This window comes from Heterodontus francisci, chromosome 14 (genome assembly GCF_036365525.1).
Source record: "Heterodontus francisci isolate sHetFra1 chromosome 14, sHetFra1.hap1, whole genome shotgun sequence".
Taxonomy (NCBI): Eukaryota; Metazoa; Chordata; class Chondrichthyes; order Heterodontiformes; family Heterodontidae; genus Heterodontus; species Heterodontus francisci.
Window position 1 is genome coordinate 24,193,626 of NC_090384.1, and position 23,299 is coordinate 24,216,924.

Consider the following 23,299-nt stretch of genomic DNA (forward strand, 5'->3'; position numbering starts at 1 on the left):
GGTGAAGAAATTTCTCCTCATCTCAGTCCTGAAAGGTTTACCCCGTATCCTTAGACTATGATCCCTGGTTCTGGACTCCCCCATCATCGGGAACATCCTTCCTGCACATACCCTGTCAAGTCCTGTTCAAATTTCATAGGTTTCTATGAAATCCCCCCTCACTCTTCTGAACTCCAGCGAATATAATCCTAAACGACTCACTCTCTCCTCATACGTCAGTCCCGCCATCCCAGGAATCAGTCTGGTAAACCTTTGCTGCACTCCCTCTATAGCATGGAACATCCTTCCTCAGATATGGAGACCAAAACTGCACACAATATTCCAGGTGTGGCCTCACCAAGGCCCTGTATAATTGCAGCAAGACATCCCTGCTCATGTACTCGAACCCTCTCGCTATGAAGGCCAACATACCATTTGTCTTTTTTACCGCCTGGTGGACCTGCATGCTTATGTTCAGCGACTTGTGTAAAAGAATACCCAGGTCTCGTTGCATGTTCCCCTCTCTCAGTTTATAGCCGTTCAGACAATAATCTGCCTTCCTATTTTTGCTACCAAAGTGGATAACCTCACATTTATCCATATTATACTGCATCTGCCATGCATTTGCTCACTCACTCAACTTGTCCATATCACCCTGAAGCCTCTCAGCATCCTCCTCACAACTCACCCTTCCACCAAGTTTTGTGTCATCTGCAAATTTGGATATATTGCATTTAGTTCCCTCATCTAAATCATTAATATATATTGTGAATAGATGAGGTCCTAGCACCGATCCCTGCGGTACCCCACTAGTCACTGCCTGCCATTTGGAAAAAGACCCATTTATCCCTACACTTTGTTTCCTGTCCGCCAACCAATTTTCTATCCATCGCAATACACTACCTCCAATCCCATGCGCTTTAATTTTACACATTAATCTCTTATGTAGGATTTTGTCAGAAGCCTTCTGAAAGGCCAATAAACCACATCCACTGGCTCCCCCTCATCAACTCTACTAGCTACATCCTCGAAGAATTCTAGTAGATTTGTCAAGCATGATTTCCCTTTTGTAAATCCATGCTGACTCTGTCTGATTCTACCACTGTTCTCCAAGTGCTCTGCTATAAAATCTTTGATAATGGACTCTGGAATTTTCCAGACTCCTGAGGTCAGGCTTACTGGTCTATAATTCCCTGCTTTCGCTCTACCTCCCTTTTTAAATAGTGGGGTTACATTTGCTCCCCTCCAATCTGTAGGAACTGTTCCAGAGTCTATAGAATCTTGGAAGATAACCACCAATGCATCCACTATTTCTAGGGCCACTTCCTCAAGTACTCTGGGATATAAATTATCAGTCCCTGGGGATTTATCGGCCTTCAATCCCATCAATTTCCCAAACACCATTTATCTACTAATACTGATTTCCTTCAGTTCCTCTCTCTCTAAACCCTGTATTCTCCAACATTTCTGGTATGATAGTTGTGTCCACCTTTGTGAAGACAGAGCCAAAATATGCATTTAGTTGGTCAGCCATTTCTTTATTCCCCATAATAAATTCCCCTGTTTTGACTAAGGGACCTACATTTGTCTTCACTAATCTTTTTCTCTTAACATACCTATAGAAACTTTTACAGTCAATTTTTATGTTCCCCGCAAGCTTGCTCTCTTATTCTATTTTCCCCTTCTTAATCAGTCCCTTGGTCCTCCTTTGCTGAATTCTAAACTGCTCCCAGTTCTCAGGTCTGTTTTTTCTGGCAAATTTATATGCCTCTTCCTTGGATCTAATGCTATCTCTAATTTCCCTGTAAGCCATGGTTTAGCTACCTTTCCCATTTTACTTTTGCGCCAGACAGGAATAAACAACTGTTGCAGTTCATCCATGCATTCTTTGAATGTTTGCCATTGCCTATCCACCGTCATCCCTTTAAGTAACGTTTCCCAATCCATCATAGCCAACTCGCACCTCATACCTTTGTAGTTTCCTTTACTAAGATTCAGGGCCCTAGTCTCAGAATCAACTACGTCACTCTCCATCTTGATGAAGCATTCTATCATGTTATGGTCGCTCATCCCCAAGGGGTCTCGCACAACTAGATTGTCAATTATTCCTCTCTCATTACACAATACCCAGTTTAGGATGGCCTGTTCTCGAATTGGTTCCTCAACGTATTGGTCCAGAAAACCATCCCATATACACTCTAAGAATTCCTCCTCTACGGTATTGTGACTAATTTGATTTGCCCAATCTATATGCAGATGAAAATCACCCATAATTACATATGTTCCTTTATCGCATGCGTCTCTAATTTCCTGTTTAATGCCATTCCCAACATCACCACTACAATTTGGGGGTCTATATATAACCCCCACTAATGATTTTTGCCCCTTAGTGTTTCTCAGCTCTACCCATACAGATTCCACATCATCAGAGCTAATATCTTTCCTCACTATTGCGTTAATTTCCTCTTTAACTAGCAATGCAACTCCACCGCCTTTTGCTTTTTGTCTGTCTTTCCTAAATACTGAATACCCCTGGATGTTCATTTCCCATCCCTGGTCACCTTGCGGCCATGTGTCCGTAATCCCGACTATATCATCCCGTTTACATCCATCACTCTGGAACTCTCCGTCTGCCCTGGTGTTCACTTTGCAATAATTTATATTGCGGAAGTATTTTTGTGCAGTTTCCTTTTAAGGAATAGCCTGCTTTTAAGAAGACCAAGTTTGTTGTACCACTTGATCAGTAAACAACAGTTAGCTGATATTGTTAAAGTTTCTCTCCCTTCGGGTACTGATGGAAGGTCACAGACCTGAAACGTTAACTCTGCTTCTCTCTCCACAGATTCTGCCTGACCTGCTGAGTATTTACAGAACTTTCTGTTTTTATTTTAGTGCCAGTCCCCCTGTTGTGCCTAGAGGGCACAGGGAACATGGAAGATAGATTTCTAGATATTAAAAATATCAAGAAGTATGTGGATAGTGCGGGAAAATGGCGTTGAAGTAGACGATCAGCCATGATCTAGTTGAATGGCGGAGTAGGCTCGATGGGCCGAATGGCCTATTCCTGCTCCTATTTCCTATGACAGCAGAGTTGAAGCTGCTTGGACCGATGCTAAAATCAAGCAGATGAGGTGCATAAATAAAAATTGCATGGTGCCTATTTTGATCTGCATGGGTATGGGCAGGTTGTGACTCAACATACCTGAGCCTAAAAACCACGACAACCCAATTTTTAGCCCCAAATATTCTTTCCCACTTTACCCTTATTTCTACCAACATCACCTCAATGGAAGTTTCCAAGATCTTTAGAATCTTGAGCACAGCACATACCACTGGCCCACCTGCTATTTTCCTTGCAATATCTTTTGGCTCTTTAAGCTGCATCAGTCTTTTAACTGCTGCAGTTCACTAGAATTTCAGTCTCTCTCAGCAGTCGAGAACAGCTCAGCAACACGATTAAAAGCAAAATACTGCGGATGCTGGAAATCTGAAATAAAAACAAGAAATGCTGGAACCACTCAGCAGGTCTGGCAGCATTTGTGGAAAGATAAGCAGATTTAACGTTTCGGGTTAGTGACCCTTCTTCAGAAGGGACCCATCCGATGAAGGGTCACTGACCCGAAACGTTAACTCTGCTTCTCTTTCCACAGATGCTGCCAGACCTGCTGAGTGGTTCCAGCATTTCTTGTTTTTATTTCAGCAACGAGATTTCTCCCTTTGACCCACCCTGCATACTTAATTAGGACAGAATCTTGCATCACCATTTTTCGAGTGGGCCTGGGAAAATCTAGGATTAAATCTCTCTGATCTTCCTCTCTTTATCAAACAAGGACCACAAAATTTATGCCTAGCTCATAAAACTGACAAGTTATTCCAAGATCATTCCTAGTTTTTTTCTCTATCGCAATAGGCCTTCTTAAACCCCTCTGCCCTCTCTCTTTCACCCTCACCTCCAACAATAAGTACGAAGAGCTCATGGACTTCTGTGTCACTAAGACTGAGACCATCTGATCAGCTGGCTCTGACACTTCCCTCCCTTTCCCTAGCCCACTGAGCCAAACTTCAGTTCTGCCCAGCCCTTACTCTGAACTTGCATTTTTCTCTGTTTTCTCTCCTATCTCCCCTTATGCTCTCTCTAAGCTCATCTTGTCCATGAGACCTACCTCCTGCTCCCTTGAACTGATTACCACTAAACTGCTGGCCACACAACTTCCCTTTCTGGCTCCCATGTTAGCTGATGTTGTTAAAGGTTCTCTCCCCTCAGGTACTGTCCCCCATCTCCTTCAAATCTGCCATCATCATCCCTTTCCTTGAAAAACCAATTCCTACTAATTACTAATCTCCTTTTCCTCTCCAAAATCCTTGAACATGTTGTCACCTCCCAAATCAGTGCCCATCTTACCCAGAACCCCATGGGCTGAATTTTCTTGGCCCTGTGGTGGTGGGCTTGGAGCCAGGAATGATGGGGTGATGGTAAAATAGTGGCAAGCTGCAATGGCATGGCTCCCTGATGCATTTTTCACCACCTATAAGTGGCCTGTGAAATGGATCGGTTGCATGAACCACAGAGGTGGGTAGCCAATTCGCAGATTTAAGGCCCCAATTGGGGTGAGTTAGAGGGCTCGCCAAGATAATGGAGGTGGCCTCCCTGCGATAATCTGGGCTGGAGTCTCAATATGCCAAAGAGGGAGCCACGGGCATGAAAGGCAGCCCTTCCGGCCCCAATGATGCATCTGGAGGGGTTTCCCTACCAGTTTGGCCCCTTTGATTTAAAAACTTAATTTTACCCCTCCGAGAGCATCTCCATGTTGAGGCACCCTTGAGGTCTCCTACCAGCCTCAGCAGCACCAACCTCTCCAGGAGAGCTGCTAAGCCTCTAGAGCTGCTGTCCCAATTAAAATCAACCCCCGGGAATATTGCCAAGCCTGTGTCACTGCCGGCAATTGGTCCCGAAGCCTGCAGTAAAATCCTGCCCCATTCTCCTTGTTTGAATCCCTCTAATCAGGTTTCTGCCCCTGCCACAGTACTGAAATTGATCTTACCAAAGTCACAAATGACAGCCTATGTGACTGTGACAAAGGTAAAGTATCTTCCCACATCCTTCTCAACCTATCTGCAGCCTTTGACATGGTTGCCCACACCACTGGGCGGCACAGTGGCGCAGTGGTTAGCACTACAGCCTCACAGCTCCAGGGACCCGGGTTCGATTCTGGGTACTGTATGTGCGGAGTTTGCAAGTTCTCCCTGTGTCTGCGTGGGTTTCCTCCGGGTGCTCCGGTTTCCTCCCACATGCCAAAGACTTGCAGGTTGATAGGTTAATTGGCCATCATAAATTGCCCATAGTATAGGTAGGTGGTAGGGAAATATATAGGGACAGGTGGGGATGTGATAGGAATACGGGATTAGTGTAGGATTAGTATAAATGGGTGGTTGATGGTCGGCACAGACTCGGTGGGCCGAAGGGCCTGTTTAAGTGCTGTATCTTTGAACTGAACTGAACTCGGCAGGAATGCACTCACCTGGTTCCATTCTTATCTATCCAATTGCAGCCAGGGAATTACCTGCAATGGCTTCTTTTCCGTCTCCCTTACAACTCTCTCTGGTGTTTCCCAAGGATCTATCCTCACCACCTCCTATTTCTAATCAACATGCTGCCCCTTGGCGACATCATCCAAAAATACAGTGTAACCTTTCACATGTATGATGACAACATCCAGTTCTAATTCACCACCACCTCTCTAGACTCCTCCATTGTGGCTAAATTATCAGATTGCTTGTTTAGCATCCAGCAATGGACGAGCAGAAATTTCCCCCAACTAAATATTGTGAAGACTGAAGCCAGTGTCTTTGGTTCCTGCAACAGATTTTGTTCCCTAGCTACCGACTCCATTCCCTCTTCCTGGAAACTATCTGAGGCTGAACCAGAATGTCCACAAGCTTAGGCTGGGATTTTATGTGGCTGCATGAGGCAGGGTGGAGGCGGGGGTGGCACAGAACATCATGATGGGGGTTGGGGGGCAGAGGGCCAATGCCTCCCCATCGCCAAGTAATCTTCCCGAGGGCGGGATAGGCCAACGACGGCCTTCCCACCCAGAACGCAATTGAGGCCCTAAAGTGGCCTATTAATGGCCAATTAAGGGCTACTTCCCGCTGCCGCTGGGATCTTACAAGCAACATGGGGCATCTGCCATGTGGAAAGGCTGCCTTGTAACATGAGGCGCACTTCCAGCAGGCTTGGGAGGCAGGGACCCTCCTCTGTGGGCAATCTGTGGCTCACGGAGGACCCCCACTGGGAATCACTTTACCCCATGGGACCCCCCCCACCCCCACCTCTCCTTCTGGACTGCATGACCAACCCCCCCACTCCCCCCTTCCAGACTGGCCCCAGCAACCCTGCCTCACTTACCTGAGGTCTGGGTTTCCAGGGCTGGGTCTACGGGGGGTCTAAGGCTTCTGCAGTACTGATAGTGGCCACTGCTCCCTGGTCCTGCTAGTACTACTGAGCTGCCAGCCCTCTGATTGGCCAGCAGCTCTTGAAGGTGGGATCCCAGTCTTTAATGGGACAGGGATCCCAGCTCCTGAAATGTATATTTAAAAAGACCAGAGGATCGCTTGGGGTTGGGGGGAGGGCACGAAAAGGCTTTCCAACACAAACGCCAGCGCCCTCCCACACCAGCCCCCCCACCGACAATGTGTCATAGTTGACCTTGAGATCAGCTTCTGACCACGTGTCTGCATTATCACTAAGAAAGCTTATTTCCATCTCAGTAATATTGCCTGGCTCCACCCCTGCCTTAGGTCATCTGTTGTTGAATCCCTCATTAATGCATTTATTGCCACTAGACGTGACTATTCCAGCGCAGTCCTAAACGGCCTACCATGTTCTACCCTCCACAAATCTGAGGTCATCCAAAATTCTGCTACACACTTCCTGCCTCGCACCAAGTCCCATTCATCCATCACCCTCTGTGCTCGCTGACCTACACTGGCTCCCAGTTAAGCAATGCCTCAATTTTAAAATGATCATCCTTGCTTTCAAATCCCTCCACAGACTTGTACTTCCTATCTCTGTAATCTCCTCTAGCCCTGCAACCCTCTGAGATATCTGTGCTCCTCCAATTCTGGCCTCTTGCTCATCTCTGATTTTAAATGCTTCACCATTGGCAGCAGTGCCTTCAGCTGCCTAGGTCCGAAGCTCTGGAACACCCTCCTTAAACCTCTCTTACTCTCTTTCCTCCTTTAAGACGCTTCTTAAAACCTACCTCTTCGACCTTTTAGACATCTGTCCTAATATCGCCTTGTGTGTTTGACATCAAATTTTTGGATAATAACACTCCTGTAAAATGCCTTGGGACATTTTACTAGGTTAAAGGCACTACATAAGTACAACTTGTTGTCCTTGTTGTAGCTTGTAGGATTATCTGAGGCTGACTGGAAGGAATGCCATCCTTTAGTAACAACTTTACTCCTCTCGGGTTAATTTTGAAGTACGCTGGCTGGTCAGTGCCCTGAGGTGGTTATGATCTGTCCAGTTTAGGAGCCAAATTACTGAAAAATATGTTGGTCGGGAATTAGAGTGAATCTTAAATTTTCCCTTTCTCTTTTGAGCAGAGGCAACTAAAATTGAAATGATAAAGCCAACAAGGACACCAAAATGTTTTATTCAAGTATTTTTTAAAAAATAAATAAAATCAGTATAACAATTTATCTCAAGTTGATAAGATAAAATATTTAATATCCTAATCAAATCAATAAGGACAAAGTAAATAATTCAAAGAGATGGTGTATTTGGAAATAACACAGTTGTGAAAATGGTTGATTTCTGTAATAGATTGTAAAGAATTTTAACTGAACTGACATACAAATTTTCAACAGTGAGATGGGAAACTATTCTTGAAATAAAGACATTTAAAATGGTTTCAAAATGGTAACTATTTCAAAAAATTAACAGTAAGTGACTTCTGGACTGGATGATTCAGTGTGTATATATTGCAACTCATGTTCTGTATCAGAGGAATCTGATTTCTACTGTACTTTCCAAAATGTGAAATTTGAACTGTTTTGAACTGTCTTGAACTGCTTTGTTATGTATTTTTGCAAATTTTTATGAATAAAGTGTATTTTTGGGGAAAAAATTGCTGAAGGATAATAATGTGATTCAAAAAAAAAGCAAAATGGCAACATTCAGACAAATTACAATTGACATAGCTGGTGAAACTCATCTATCTGCACTGCAAAGTAAATAGGAGGACAATCTGATCCAATCAGTTTCCCACCGGGAGGGCTAGGTTAAAATTATCTCCATGGACCTGAGCACATGATCCAAGTTGACACTAGAGTACAAAATTGAGGGAGTGCTGCTTTGTTGCAGGTGGTGTTGGAAATGAGGTGTTAAATTGAGGCCCTATCTACCTAAATAGGTACATATAAAAGATCCCTGTTGAAAATTTGTATGTCAGTTTAGTTAAAATTCTTTACAATCTGTTACAGAAATCAACCATTTTCACAACTGTGTTATTTCCAAATACACCATTCTTTAAAGAACTCCAAAGAGAATTCTCCTGGTATCCCAGCCAACAGCTATCCCTCAACCAACACCACCAAAATCACATTCATTGTTTGTTTATATTTTTGCTGTGCATGGTACCTTGCTGTATGCAAATTGGCTGTCATATTTACTTATCTAAAAGTATCTAAAAGGCATTCATTAGCTATACAGTGTATTGGCCTATCCTTTAAGATGTTCCAAAAAACCTCCCTCTTTGACCAAGCTTTTGGTCACTGTTCCCAAATGTCTCCTTCTTTGGCTCAATATCAACCTTTGTCTGATTGCACTCCTGTGGAGCATTGTGGTACATTTTACTAGGTTTAAATGTGCTAAATAAACACAAGTTATTCTCCTGAAGATGTGAAAAGTGCTATTTCAATGCAACATCTTTTCTTTTTCTCGTTTTGTATGTGTTGCATTTTTACCTTGACCTCTTACCTCATGTCGGGACCTGAAGTCAATTTCTGGGCTCTGACCCTCTACTAGCCATGGAAACAATTGCATCTCCCCAAAGGGCTAACATCAGAAAGGCTAGGAGGAAGTGATGTGCTGAGAGGGAAATTGGAAAATGAATGGCAGGGCTGGCTGCTCCAAAAGGAAACAAACAGGTGAATTTTGCCACAAGTGAGCAAGTGGGGAGTTTGATGCAGGAAGGGAGTGAACAGGGATGGTGAGGAAAAAGGAAGGAAGCTCAAAAGGCTGGGACAACAAATGTGTGAAGAGGCCTGGGCTGGGGACAGCAACATTGTCAAGCTCCTGAAGACCTGCTTGCAGTGTCTGAAACAGTGAAATCCAGGCTTTGAGGTGGGATTGCCTCAGAACTTGAATAGCAAATTGAGATGCTTGGGGTGGTAACAGTTGAAACCTGTAGCGGACCAAGCAGAGGCCACAGTAGGCCTGCATAGAGCAGGTCAGCATCCAACAGATTCAGAAGCCTGGAGCAGGTCTGCATGCATTAATACTGAATTGAATGTGATACTGAATTATGAGTCCATAACAGTTCACTAGGAAGTGCTTTATGCTAAATTTCCAGAAGAACTCTGAAATCTTGAATATTTTTAATGTACACAACAGTACATGTTGGTTCTGGCTTGGAAAACTGGCTGGATGAGGTACAATTGGCCTGACGCATGGGGATTAGTCCCTGAAAGCTACATTAATAGCAATGTCCCAACACATTGATGAATTTTGTGAGAGATTTACCAGCTAAATGATTTCTATGCATCAAATGGGTGACAGATGAATGAGCATATTTTTATATGCATATAGATACGAGCAGCTGGTCTTAGACTCACCTGCCATAATGCATAATTGAGCCATAATCATATATTGTGTCCAGATTATTTGTATTCAGAAGATTAAAATTATATCTTAGATCTGTAAAGATAATACATCCAGAATTAATTCAAATAAAACTGTTTTGCATTGGTCCATAAATGCCAACCTAGAAAACTGGCAGAAACTGCCCGACAACTTTCAAAAAACTCCCACTATCCTTAAAAAATTGATACACTAAAAACAGCCCCTGCTATCGGCCTGATGACAGGTGAAGGTAAGAACCAGAAATTTCCTTGGAGCTCCTCCCATTCTGTTGCCATAATTTTGGTGGAGGTTCAGTAGAAACCCTGACTACAGCTCATTTTCAGGAATGGAGTTTTTATGCTTTAAGATTTGAGATTTGCAATCTATTGTACTCTTATTGATTATTGGTCTCACTCCTCCCATTTCCCATTGGATGAGAGGGATGAATGCTGGAATTACTCTTTAACACTCAGATTTACTAATGAGAATACAGCGACACTCAGAAAATCTTTTACACGCTGTGTCACCACCAATTAGAAGTGCAACCAGGTAAATCAGCCACCTTCTTTTAAGTATTGACAGCCCCAACAGTTCATTCCTGGATTGTTTTTTTTTCCCACCCATCTCCTCCAACCATCAAAAAAGCAACAGGCTACAAGCAAGGATCAGTGATAGCCAGAAAGAATTGTTCATTTGAATTCTAATTTACATTTTGACCATTTAATAGCTTCCTGGGATTGACAGAAAGAGAATTCTAAAGCCTATTAAGTAAAAATAATGAGAGTAGTTCTTTTGGCTACTTGCGCCTGCTCTGCCATTCAAGAGATCATGGCTGACGTCATGCAGGCCCCCACCTGCCAAGAATGAGGCATATTAGTTTCACCACATGGACATCAAGTTTCAAATTGCTGCTGGGATGAGAAGGCCTGTTACAAGGAGTTGCCAAGCCCCTGGCTGGAAAGACATTTTTGCATATTAGCAGACAGTGTTGGAACAAAGGAGCTATCCCCTGCTCCAATACAATACACAGAACAGACCTGGTCAAAACCAGTCAGTCACATGACCACCCTGCTGACCAACGTAGGGAGTTTTAAATTGTAGAGACAGTGTTTGAACTGGCAGAAAACAGAATGCTCCTGGACTGAAGAAAACCTCCTGTCCACCTGTCTGCACCCATCTCTTTCTCACGGAACTCCAAAACCTACTGAAGACACATTAAGATCAATAGAGAAAAGTCTCCTACAGTGAACAAGATTTAAGAAGAATACTGAGCCCCAATGAAAAGCAGGACCATATCTTCAATGAAGGACTCTCCAGCGAGCTCGAAACACAGTAACAAAAAAAATCCTCCTCACTGATTGCCTCAAATGTTTACATTTTATTTTTTCTTCTGCTCTTTTCTGTCCCTAGATGCATGTGTGTATCGTGTATGCATGTTAGCGTGGGCGTGTTGTGTATCTCTAGGCGTCAACCGAATTAGAGTTTAAGTTTAAATAAATTTCAATCTTTTGTCTTTAACCTGTGTGCTGTTTTCTTTGCCTTATAATTGGAAAGTGGTAAGGATTCACCAAGGGGAGCTAAAAACACAGTGTGTTTAAAAAATTAAACACTGTTACAGTAAGACCAGGTGAAGGCTGAAAGGGAACCCTAGACCACTTTCTCACTTGGTCGTAGTAAAAATTTGGGTGCTAGCATCCGGAATTGACCCACAGACAAACAAGTGAAATTGGAAGTGGGAAGCAAAAGTATTCCCAAGCAAAAAAAGAGCAAGTTTTCAATACAAGTATTCTTGTGGTTGTGTGTGATTGAATACTAACATGTCTGCAACTGAAGCTACCAGCTCTCCAAGCCAGGGTGAAGTAACTTGGGATAAGTTAAAAGCACTGTCTATGCAGGAGTTGAGAAAAATGGCTGAGTGGTGTGGGATCACTGTACATGACAAGGCTAGGAAGTCTGATCTCCTAAGGCTAGTGGCTAACCATATTTCCCTTGAATAAAAGCAACATACTGCAGATGCTGGAAATCTGAAACAAAAACAAACCCTTCCGAAGAAGGGTCACTGACCCGAAACGTTAACTCTGCTTCTCTTTCCACAGATGCTGCCAGACCTGCTGAGTGATTCCAGCATTTCTTGTTTTTGTTTCATATTTCCCTTGAATCTGAAGAAATAGAAACAGGGTCAGAAGCAGACCAGACAGGGTATTATTAGAAAAGATACAATTGGAACAAAGAAAACTTGAATTAGAATAAAGAGAAAGAGAGAGAGAGAGAAAGAGACAGGAGAGGGAGAAAGAGAGAGCTTGCCAGAAGGAACGTGAAGAAAATGAAAGGCAGGAGAGAAAGAATATTCCAGAAAGAATGTGAAGAGAGTTGAAGCGGCTAGAGTTAACGGAGAGGGGTGTATGGGGTGGTGGGGGAGGGGGGGGGGGTACAGAGTAACCCAAGTGAAAGCATAGCCAAATTGGAGCAGCGTAATTCAGGGGTGGGTACAAAATTGCGAAAACTGGCTCAACTAATTCCAAAATTCAATGAGGAAGATGTGGAGGTATTTTTTGTGTCTTTTGAGAAACTGGCGAGGAAGCTAAAATGGCCAGCTGAGACCTGGTCTCTTTTACTACAAAGCAAGCTAACTGGAAAGCCCATGAGGTTTGTTCCCTATTGCCAGATGAGAGTTCAACAAATTATGAACTGACCAAAAATGCTATCCTTGGGGTAAATGAATTATTATCCGAAGCCTACGGCCAAAAGTTTAGAACCCTCAGGAACCCTCAAGAAGCAAGCTAATCAAACTTACCTGCAGTTTGAAAGAAGCAAGCAGCTGGCTTTTGACCAGTGGCTGAGGCCTCTTAATGTACAGCTCAGCTATGACAATCCAAGAAAACTAATTCTGGTGGAGGAATTTAAATACTCTCTCCCACTCTCCACAAAGACCCATGTAGAGTAGCAGTGGGATTAGAGAGCTCGGCAAGCAGTCGTTCTGGCCGATGAGTTTGCTTTAATTTATAAGTCGGTTTCCCAGGGGAAAACCTTTCCTAATCACCCCCACAAATCTGAAAAGGACAAAGGGTGGGAAGGTGATACCCATCCAGGCAGGCCTGGGAGAGAAAGGAAAGCAGGAGACACAAGGGGCCATCCTCCAGCCAAAAAGGAAGGCGCTATGAGCAAGAGTGAGACATGGAGACCTGTGTGCTTCCATTGTAATAAAGCAGGGCATTTAAATGCTGACTGCTGGAAACTAAAGGGAAAACCTATAGGGTTAATCAGGGCACATCTGCTCAGTGAAGAAGGATTCTTGGAGGAGAGCACAAAGGAGCAAGCTGTGGCTTTAACTGCAGTAAGAGTGAAACATAGAAAATAGGAGCAGGAGTAGGCCATTCAGCCCTTCGAGTCTGCTCCGTCATTCATTATGATCATGGCTGATCATGCAACTCAGAAGCCTGTTCTGGCTATCGCCTCATACCCTTTGATCCCTTTAAACCCAAGTGCTATATCTAACTCCTTTTTGAAAACATACAATGTTTTGGCCTCAACCGCTTTCTGTTCTAGTGAATTCCACAGGCTCACCACTCTCCGGGTGAAGAAATTTCTCCTCATCTCAGTCCTGAAAGGTTTACCCTGTATCCTTAGACTGTGACCCCTGGTTCTAGACTTCCCCACCATCGGGAGCATCCTTCCTGATCTACCCTAACAAGTCCTGTTAGAATTTTATAGGTTTCACCCTCTCACTCTTCTGAACTCCAGCAAATATAATCCTAACCGACTCAATCTCTCATCATACGTCAGACCCGCCATCCCAGGAATTAGTCTGGTAAACCTTTGCGGCACTCCCTCTGTGGCAAGAACATCCTTCCTCAGATAAGGAGACCAAAACTGCACACTATATTCCAGGTGTGGCCTCACTAAGGTCCTGTATAATTGCAGAAAGACATCTCTGCTTCTGTACTCGAATCCGCTCGCTATGAAGGCCAACATACCTTGCTTATGTTCAGCGACTGGTGTACCAGAACACCCAGGTCTCGCTGCATATTCCCCTCTCTCAGTTTCTAGCCATTCAGATAATAATCTGCCTTCCTGTTTTTGCTACCAAAGTGGATAACCTCACATTTATCCACATTATACTGCATCTGCCATACATTAGCCCACGCACTCAACTTGTCCAAATTACCCTCCCACCCAGTTTTGTATCATCTGCAAATTTGGAGATATTCCATTTAATTCCCTCATCTAAATCATTAATATATATTGTGAATAGATGGGGTCCTAGCACCAATCACTGCCTGCCTGCCATTTGGAAAAAGACCCATTTAGCCCTACTCTTTGTTTCCTGTCTGCCAACCAATTTTCTATTCATCACAATACACTACCCCCAATCCCATGCGCTTTAATTTTACATGCTAAGCTCTTACGTGGGACTTTTTCGAAAGCCTTTTGAAAGTCCAAATAAACCACATCCACTGGCTGCCCCTCATCAGCTCTATTAGTAACATCCTCGAAGAAATCTAGTAGATTTGTCAAGCATTATTTCCCTTTCGTAAATCCATGCTGACTCTGCCCGATTCTACCACTGTTCTCTAAGTGTTCTGCTATAAAATCTTTGATAATGGACTCTAGAATTTCCCCACCCCTGACGTCAGGCTGACTGGTCTATAATTCCCTGCTTTCTCTCTACCTCCCTTTTTAAATATTGGGGTTACATTAGCTACCCTCCAATCTGTAGGAACTTTTATAGAGTCTATAGAATCTTGGAAGATTACCACCAATGCCTCCATTATTTCTAGGGCCACTTCCTTAAGTACTCTGGGATGCATATAAATTATCAGTCCCTGGGGATTTATCAGCCTTCAATCCCATCAATTGCCCCAACACCATTTCTCTATTAATACTGATTTCTTTCAGTTCCTCTCTCTCACTAAGCCCTGTGTTCCCCAACATTTCTGGTATGATATTTGTGTCCTCCTTTGTGAAGACAGAACATTTAGTTGGTCAGCCATTTCTTTATTCCCCATAATAAATCCCGTTTCTGACTGTAAGGGACCTACATTTGTCTTCACTAATCTTTTTCTCTTCACATACGTATAGAAATTTTTACAGTCAGTTTTTATGTTCCCCGCAAGCTTGCTTTCGTATTCTATTTTCCCCTTCTTAATCAATCCCTTGGTCCTCCTTTGCTGAATTCTAAATTGCTCCCAATCCTCAGGTCTGTTGTTTTTCCTGGCAAATTTATATGCCTCTTCCTTGGATCTAATGCTATCTCTAATTTCCCTCGTAAGCCATGGTTTGGCTACTTTTCCCATTTTACTTATGCGCCAGACAGGAATAAACAATTGTTGCAGTTCATCCATGCACTCTTTGAATGTTTGCCATTGCCTATCCACCATCATCCCTTTATGTAACGTTTCCCAATCCATCATGGCAAACTCGCACCTGATACCTTCGTAGTTTCCTTTACTAAGATTCAGGACCCTTGTCTCAGAATCAACTACATCACTCTCCATCTTGATGAAGAATTCTATCATGTTATGGTCGCTTGTCCACAAGGGGTCTTGCACCACTAGATTGTCAAATATTCCTCTTTCATTACACAATACCCAGTCTAGGATAGCCTGTTCTCTAGTTGGTTCCTCAATGTATTGGTCCAGAAAACCATCCCATATACACTCCAAGAATTCCTCCTCTGCGGAATTGTGACTAATTTGATTTACCCAATCTATATGCAGATTAAAGTCACCCATAATTACAGATGTTCCTTTATTGCATGCATCTCTAATTTCCTGTTTAATGCCATTCCCAACATCACCACTACAGTTTGGGGGTCTATATACAACCCCCACTAATGTTTTTTGCCCTTTAGTTTTTATCAGCTCTGCCCATACAGATTCCACACCATCAGAGCTAATATTTTTCCTCACTATTGCATTAATTTCCTCTTTAACCAGCAATGCAGCTCCGTCACCTATTGCTTTTTGTCTGTCCTGCCTAAATACTGAATATCCCTGGATGTTCATTTCCCATCCCTGGTCACCTTGCGGCCTAAGTCTCCTTCATCCCAACTATATCATACCTGCTTACATCTATTTGTGCGTTTAATTCACCCACTTTATTGTGAATGCTCCATGCGTTAAGGCACAAAGCCTTAAAGCTTGTCTTTTTAACATTACTTGTCCACTTCCCACTAGTTTGCACTGTGTCCCTGTTTGATTCTGGCCCTTGATTTCTCTATCAATCACTTTTCTCATTCACCTTACTGTCTTTTGTTCTTGTCTTTGATCCCCCCTCCTCTGACTCCTTGCAAAGGTTCCCATCCCCCTGCCATTTTTGTTTAAACCCTCCCCAACCACTCTAGCAAATACTCCCCCAGGACATCAGTCTTGGTCCTGCCCAGGTGTAACCTGTCCAGTTTGTACTGGTTGCACCTCTCCCTGAACCAGTCCCAATGCCCCAGGAATCTAAAACCCTCCCCCTCACACCATCTCTTCAGCCACATATTCATCCAATATATCCTGCTATTTCTACTCTGACTAGCACGCGGCACTGATAGTAATCCTGAGTGCAACCCAGGAAACTTACTACTGCAAGTGCAGGAAAATGTAATAGGATAAATGTATCAGGGTTTTGTATTTGAAGGGAAAGTAACCCCATACCCTTCGAGTGGGCCAAGCAAGCCCATTGTGATTCTCAGGGACACAGGGGCCACTAGATCCCTTTAACTGGGAAAAGGCCTGGCTTTTCACCCAGAGCGTGCAGTGAACGCCAAAATGGTGGTCAATGGTATTGGAGGGCAGTGAATGCCTGTACTTGTACACTGGATGCACTTGGAGTGCGACCTAGTTTCGGGACCGGTGATTGTCGGGATTGTCCCCAGTTTGCCTGTGGACAGGGTTGACCTGCTCCGAGGTAATGATCTGGTGGGGGTGAAGGTGGTAGCCCCCCCAGTAGTGAAAGAAAGACCACAGGAGGTCAGAGAGTCAAGGCCATGGCAGGAGACGGACCCCTGCAGTTTCCTTGAATGCGTACTGGATCAGGCCATGATTAAACCACCTCCCCCAGAGGAGACTGAATTGGCACAGCAGGCAGATGACCATGAGATCTACCTGTCCGACACTTTCTTTGCAATGTTAGAAGACCCAGGCAATGAATTAAATGGGTTTTCCCTAGCTGAGGCTCAGAGAGCCAACCCAATATTGCGAGAGTTAGCACAGGCTGTCCAGTCTGAAAGTGAAGCAGAGGGATTCCCTGATTGCTACTATTTAAAGAATAACATACTGATGAAGAAATGGAGTTCTCCTCACAGACCTGAGAGCAGGGACAGTAGTTCACCAGTTAGTGGTGCTGCAGAGTTACCAGAGAGAAATATTAAGAAGGGCTCACCAGACTACAGTGACTGTACCTGCCAGTGTACAAAAGACCAAAGCCCAAATAACACAACAGTTTGACTGGGCAAAACTCCACAAAGATGTGGAATACCGCAGGAGTTGTCACATGTGCCAGGTTGAGGGGAAATCCCAACCTACAGTGAAAACTGCACCCCAAAGTCCTGTACCAGTGTTAGGAAGACCCTCCAGCAGAGGGCTGATATACTGGAAGGGACCCCCGCCAAGAACAAAAGGGGCAGGCAGGCACATGGATGGGAAGGGGAAAAAGTGGCCAACAGGGCCGGTTAAAAGAAGTCCAGGAGGAATCCTGGATGAAAACCCCTAATGTCCGGTCAGCCAAGCCTGAAAAATTTGAAAACTTAGACCCCACAGCCTCCTATGTAAATGCAGACTCTGGAAGCACCTCATCAGAGTTGCCAAATGCATTTGCATCTGCAGAGACAAAGAGTGACCTCTAGGGGGCAGAGAAACCATGAGGGTGATGCTCCACCTAGTCGAAGTGCTGCAGGGGAGTGCAGCAAAATCTGCACAAATACCTGCAGACAGGAATGTCCCAGAGAACAAAGGGTAGATTAACAAGAATCCTCCCCCACTGTCAGAGAAAAAGGGAACCACCCATCCCTTGAAGTCAAAAGCCTTTGCATGACTCAGCAAAGCACTGAAAGAGAGTTCAGGTCAGACCCGCCCATAACTGACTCTTGGAAAAAATTCCAACTTAGGGCTAATTAAATCTAAGTTTCCCCCCCCCCCCCCCCCCCACAACACTTGGCAGACCTCAACAGGAACAAAGACCCTAGGCAGTCATGGCAATGGGCAAACTGAAAAAAAGCTTCTCCAAAGAACCACATGGTTACTGGGATGCCAAAAAGCGAAAATTAAAGCAGCACTGGCACCAAGAAAAGACAGTTTTCAAAAGCTTTAGGATTTATGAATGAATGGGAATGAATGAGAGAAATCCATGGTTTTCTGTATCTTATATTTCCTCTTAAACCTTTTACTGAAATGTGCCTTTTTTTTCAAAACATATTTCATTCCCCTGGGTGTGGAGGTATCATATAGGCCCCCATCTACCAAGAATGAGGCATATTAATTTCAACACATGGATATTAAATTTCAAATTGTTGCTGGGAAGAAGAGAAGGCCTGTTACAAGGAGTTGCCAAGCCCCTGGCTGGAAAGACATTTTTGCATATTAGCAGACGGTGTTGGAACAAAGGAGCTATCCCCTGTTCCAATACAATACACAGAACAGACCTGTTCAAAATCAGTTGGCCACATGACCACCCTGCTGACCAACTTGGGGAGTTTTAAATTGTAGAGATAGTGTTTGAACTGGCAGAAAGCACAATGCTCCTGGACTGAAGAAGACCTCCTGTCCACCTGTCTGCTCCCATCTCTTTCTCACGGAACTCCAAAACCTACTGAAGACACATGAACACCAAGAGAGAAAAGTCTCCTACAGTGAACAAGATTTAAGAAGAATACGGGGCCCCAATGAATAGTAAGAGTCGATTACAATCAAGGACTCTACAGCAAGCTCGAAGGACAGTAACAAAAAAACCCTCCTCAGTGATTGAGTCAAACTTTTCCACTTTATTTTTTCTTCTGCTCTTTTCTGTCCCTATCTGCATGTGTATATGGCATATTAATGCTAGCATGGGCACATTGTGTATCCGTAGGATCAACCGAATTAGAGTTTAAGTTTAACTAAATTTCAATCGTTCTTCTTTAAACCTGAGAAAACCTTTGTGTGTGCTGGTTTCTTTGCTTTATAATTAGAAAGTGGTGATCAAGGAATCATCAAGGGGGAGCTAAAAACAGTGTGTTTAAAAAATAAAACACTGTTACAGTAAGACCAGGTGAAGGCTGAAAGGGAACCCTACAACTCTTTCTCACCTGGTCGTAACACTGATCTTCTATCTCAAGTTCATCTTCCTGCACTATCCTCATCACCCTTAATAGCCAAAATTTTTTAGACTTCTGTCTTGAATAGACTTTATGACTGAGCATCCACAGCTCTCTGGGGCAGAGAATTCCAATGATTCACAACCCTTTGTGTGTAAACATTTCTCCTCACCTTGTCTTAAATGGTCAGCCCCTCATTCTGAGACTTTCACCTTGCATTCTAGATTCCCCAGTCCCTTAAGAATTTTGTATGTTTTCATTAGATCACCTTTTATTCTTCTAAACTCCAGGGAATATAGGAGCAGTCTATTCAATCTCTACTCATAGGACAATCCCCTTAGTCCAGGAACCAGTCTAGTAAACCTTCACTGCACTGCTTCTGGGTCACATATGTTTTTCCTGAGGTAAGGAGACCAAAACTGCACACAGTACTCCAGGTGTGGCCTCATCAATGGCCTGTATAATTGTAGTAAGACTTCTTTACTCTTACACTTCAATCCCTTTGTAACCAAAGCTAACATATCATTTGCCTTAATATAAAAGCAAATTACTGCAGGTGCTGGATATCCGAAATAAAAACAGAAAGCGCTGGAAATACTCAGCAGGTCTGTCAGCATCTGTGTAGACAGAAACAGAGTTAATATTTCAGATATGTGATCTTTCATCAGAACTGGCAACAGATAGAAATATAGTAGGCTTTGAGCAGGTGAAGGGGGGGAGGGGAGACGAAGAGCACAAGGGAAAGTCTGTGTTAGAGTAGAGGGCAGGAAAGACGAAATTACAAACATGTCATGGAACTAAAGGCAAAGGGAGTGCAAACAGTTGTAGTAAAAGACAAAACATGAGTCCAGAGAGAGTGTTAATGGCATAACAATGAACAGCTATGTCCAAAAGCAAAAATATGAAGTACAAGTTTAAGACAGGATCATAATTTTAAAAACAATGAGTGCCATGCTCTGAAATTGTTGAATTTAATGTTGAGTTTGGAATACATTATTTGCCTTCCTAATTGCTTGCTGTATCTGAATATTAATTTTCTGTGTTTCATGTACAAGGACACTCTGCAAACTTTCCCAGTTTCTGACCATTCAAAAAATATTCTGCTTTTTATTGGTTTACCCTACCAAAGTGGATAACTTCATGCATTCCATCAGCCATGCACTGGAGTGCTGACTTGGGTTGCATTAGAGTGCTAAAGTGGAAGTTTTGTGACTGAGGACGTTCGGTGAGGAGGGAGCGAGGAGCTCCTTTCATTTCTTCCCTGTCCTCAGAGTGAGGGGAGCTGAGAGTTTCCAAAGAGCACAGCTGACTGGTGAGTAAGTCCTGGTGGGTATTTTTCAAACTGGGTTGAATTGTAAGTCATCATTTTAGCAAGACTTAGTCGTTTTTTAAAATTATAATAATCTTCTAAAGTTTTAAATTAAAGGCTTTAATCATGGCAGGAGAGCTTAAAGCTGTGGTTTGCTCCTCTTGCTGCATGTGGGAATCTGGGAATGTTTCCAGTCCCCGGGACCAGCATGTGTGCAGGAAGTGTGTCCAGCTGCAGCTCCTGGAAGCTCGGGTTTCAGAGCTGGAACGGCGGCTGGAAACACTGTGGAGCATCCGTGAGTCTGAGAGCATTGTGGATAGCACGTATAGAGAGGTGGTCACACCGCAGCTGAAGGGACTTGAGGAAGGAAGGGAATGGGTGACCACCAGGCAGTCCAAGAGAAACAGGCAGGTAGTTCAGGAGTCCCCTGGGGTCCCACTTGCAAATCGGTATTCCATTTTGGAGGCTGATGAGGCTGGTTCCTCCAGGGAGTGCGGACAGAGCCAAGCTTCTGGCACCGCAAGCAGCCTGTCTGTACAGGAAGGGGGAAAGAGAGGAAGAGCAATAGTAATAGGGGATTCTATAGTCAGGGGAACAGACAGGCGCTACTCTGGCCGTCAACACTCCAGGATGGTGTGTTGCCTCCCTGGTGCCAGGGTCTGGGATGTCACTGAATGGCTGCAGGGCATCCTGAATGGGGAGGGTGATGAGGCAGAGGTCATGGTGCATGTTGGTACCAATGACATAGGTAGAAAGAGGGTTGAGGTCTTGCATCAAGAATTCAGGGAGTTAGGCAGTAGACTAAAAAGCAGGACTTCTCGGGTTGTAATCTCTGGATTACTCCCAGTGCCACGTGCTAGCGAGTATAGAAATAGGAGAATAGCACAGATGAACGCATGGCTTAAGAGTTGGTGCAGGAGGGAGGGTTTTAGATTCCTGGACCACTGGGACCGTTTCTGGGGAAGGTGGGACCTGTACAAGCGGGACGGTCTACATCTGAACCAGAGGGGGAGAAGCATCCTTGCTGGCGGGTTTGCTAGTGCTATTGGGAAGAGTTTAAACTATTTTGGCAGGGGGAGGGGATGCAGACTCCTAGCAGAATAGGGACGCAGCTAAACACAGGAAAGCAAACAAGTCAGAAGGAATACAGCGGAAGTAAGTTTCAAGGGAGTAAGACCAGGATGGAAGGCCTCTGCTTTAATGCCAGGAGTATTGCAGCTAAAACGGTTGAGTTAAGGGCAAGGATTGACACGTGGAATTGTGATATAGTAGCCATCACGGAGACATAGTTGAGGGACGGGCAGGATTGGCAGCTCAATATCCCGGGATATAGGATCTTCAGGCGAGACAGAGGAGGGGGTTAAAGAGGAGGGGGCATTGCAATATTAGTTAAGGAGTCAGTTACTGCAGTAAGGAGAAATGAAATCTTGGAGTGGGCATCAAATGAAGCGTTATGGGTAGAGTTTAAGAATAAAAAAGGGACAGCCACATTGCGAGGTGTTTATTATAGACTCCCAGATAGTCAGCGGAAAATTGAGGAGCAAATATGTGCGCAATTTGCAGAGGTGTGTAAAAATAATAATGGGGTAATTATATTAGGTGATTTCAACTTTCCCAACATTAATTGGGATAGTCATCGTGTTAAGAGCTTAGAAGGAGTGGAGTTTTTAAAATGTATACAGGAGAACATTTTAGCTCAATATGTAGAGGATCCCACAAGGGAGGGTGCAGTGCTGGACCTAATTCTGGGGAATGAAGCTGGACAGGTGGTTGATGTGTTGGTGGGGGAGCATTTTGGTGATAACGACCACAACATGGTACAATTTAAGCTTCTTATGGAGAAAGAAATAGGCAAGTTGCAAAAAAGGTTTTGGATTGGGGGAGAGCGAATTTTAGTAAAATAAGGCAGCATCTGGCCAAGGTAGACTGGAAAGAGTTACTTGTTGGGAAATCTACAGAAGAGCAGTGAGGGGCATTCAAAAAGGAAATGGGGAGGGTACAGGCCCAACATGTTCCATCTAGGGTAACAGGTAGAAGCAACAAGCTCAGAGAACCATGGATGACCAGAAACATTCAGGATATGATGAGAAGGAAAAGAGAGGCTTTTAGCAAACACAAGGAGAGCAAATCAATGGAAGCATTAGTGGAGTACAGAAAGTGTAGGATGGAGCTTGAGAAAGCAATTAGGGCAGCAAAGAGGGGATATGAGAAAGCTCTGGCTGGTAAAAGTAGGAAAATTCCAAGGTATTCTTTAAGTATATCAATGGGAAGAAGATAACCAGGGAAAGAGTATGACCCATTAGGGACCAAGGGGGAAATTTGTGGGTGGAGCCAGAGGACATTGGTAGGGTGTTGAACGAATACTTCACATCTGTCTTCACCCAAGTGAATGGGGATGTAGAAATGGAACTTAGAGAGCGAGACTGTGAGGTTCTTGAGCAAATTGTCAGAGGGAGTGACAAGGTATTGGAGGTTTTGGAAGGCTTAAAAGTGGACAAATCTCCAGGTCTGGATGATTTGTGTCCCAGGATGCTGTGGGAGGCAAGGGTGGAGATTGCAGGGGCTCTGACCCTAATTTTTAATTCCTCTCTGGCCACGGGGGAGGTGCCAGAGGACTGGAGAACAGCTAATGTGGTCCCACTATTTAAGAAAGGTTGTAGAGATAAGCCAGGGAACTACAGACCAGTGAGTCTCACGTCAGTGGTAGGGAAACTATTGGAGAAAATTCTGAAGGAGAGAATCTATCTCCACTTGGAGAGGCAAAATTTGATTAGGAATAGTCAGCATGGCTTTGTCAGAGGGAGATCATGCCTAACAAATTTGATTGAATTTTTTGAACATGTGACCAGGTGTGCAGATGAGGGTAGTGCAGTTGATGTAGTTT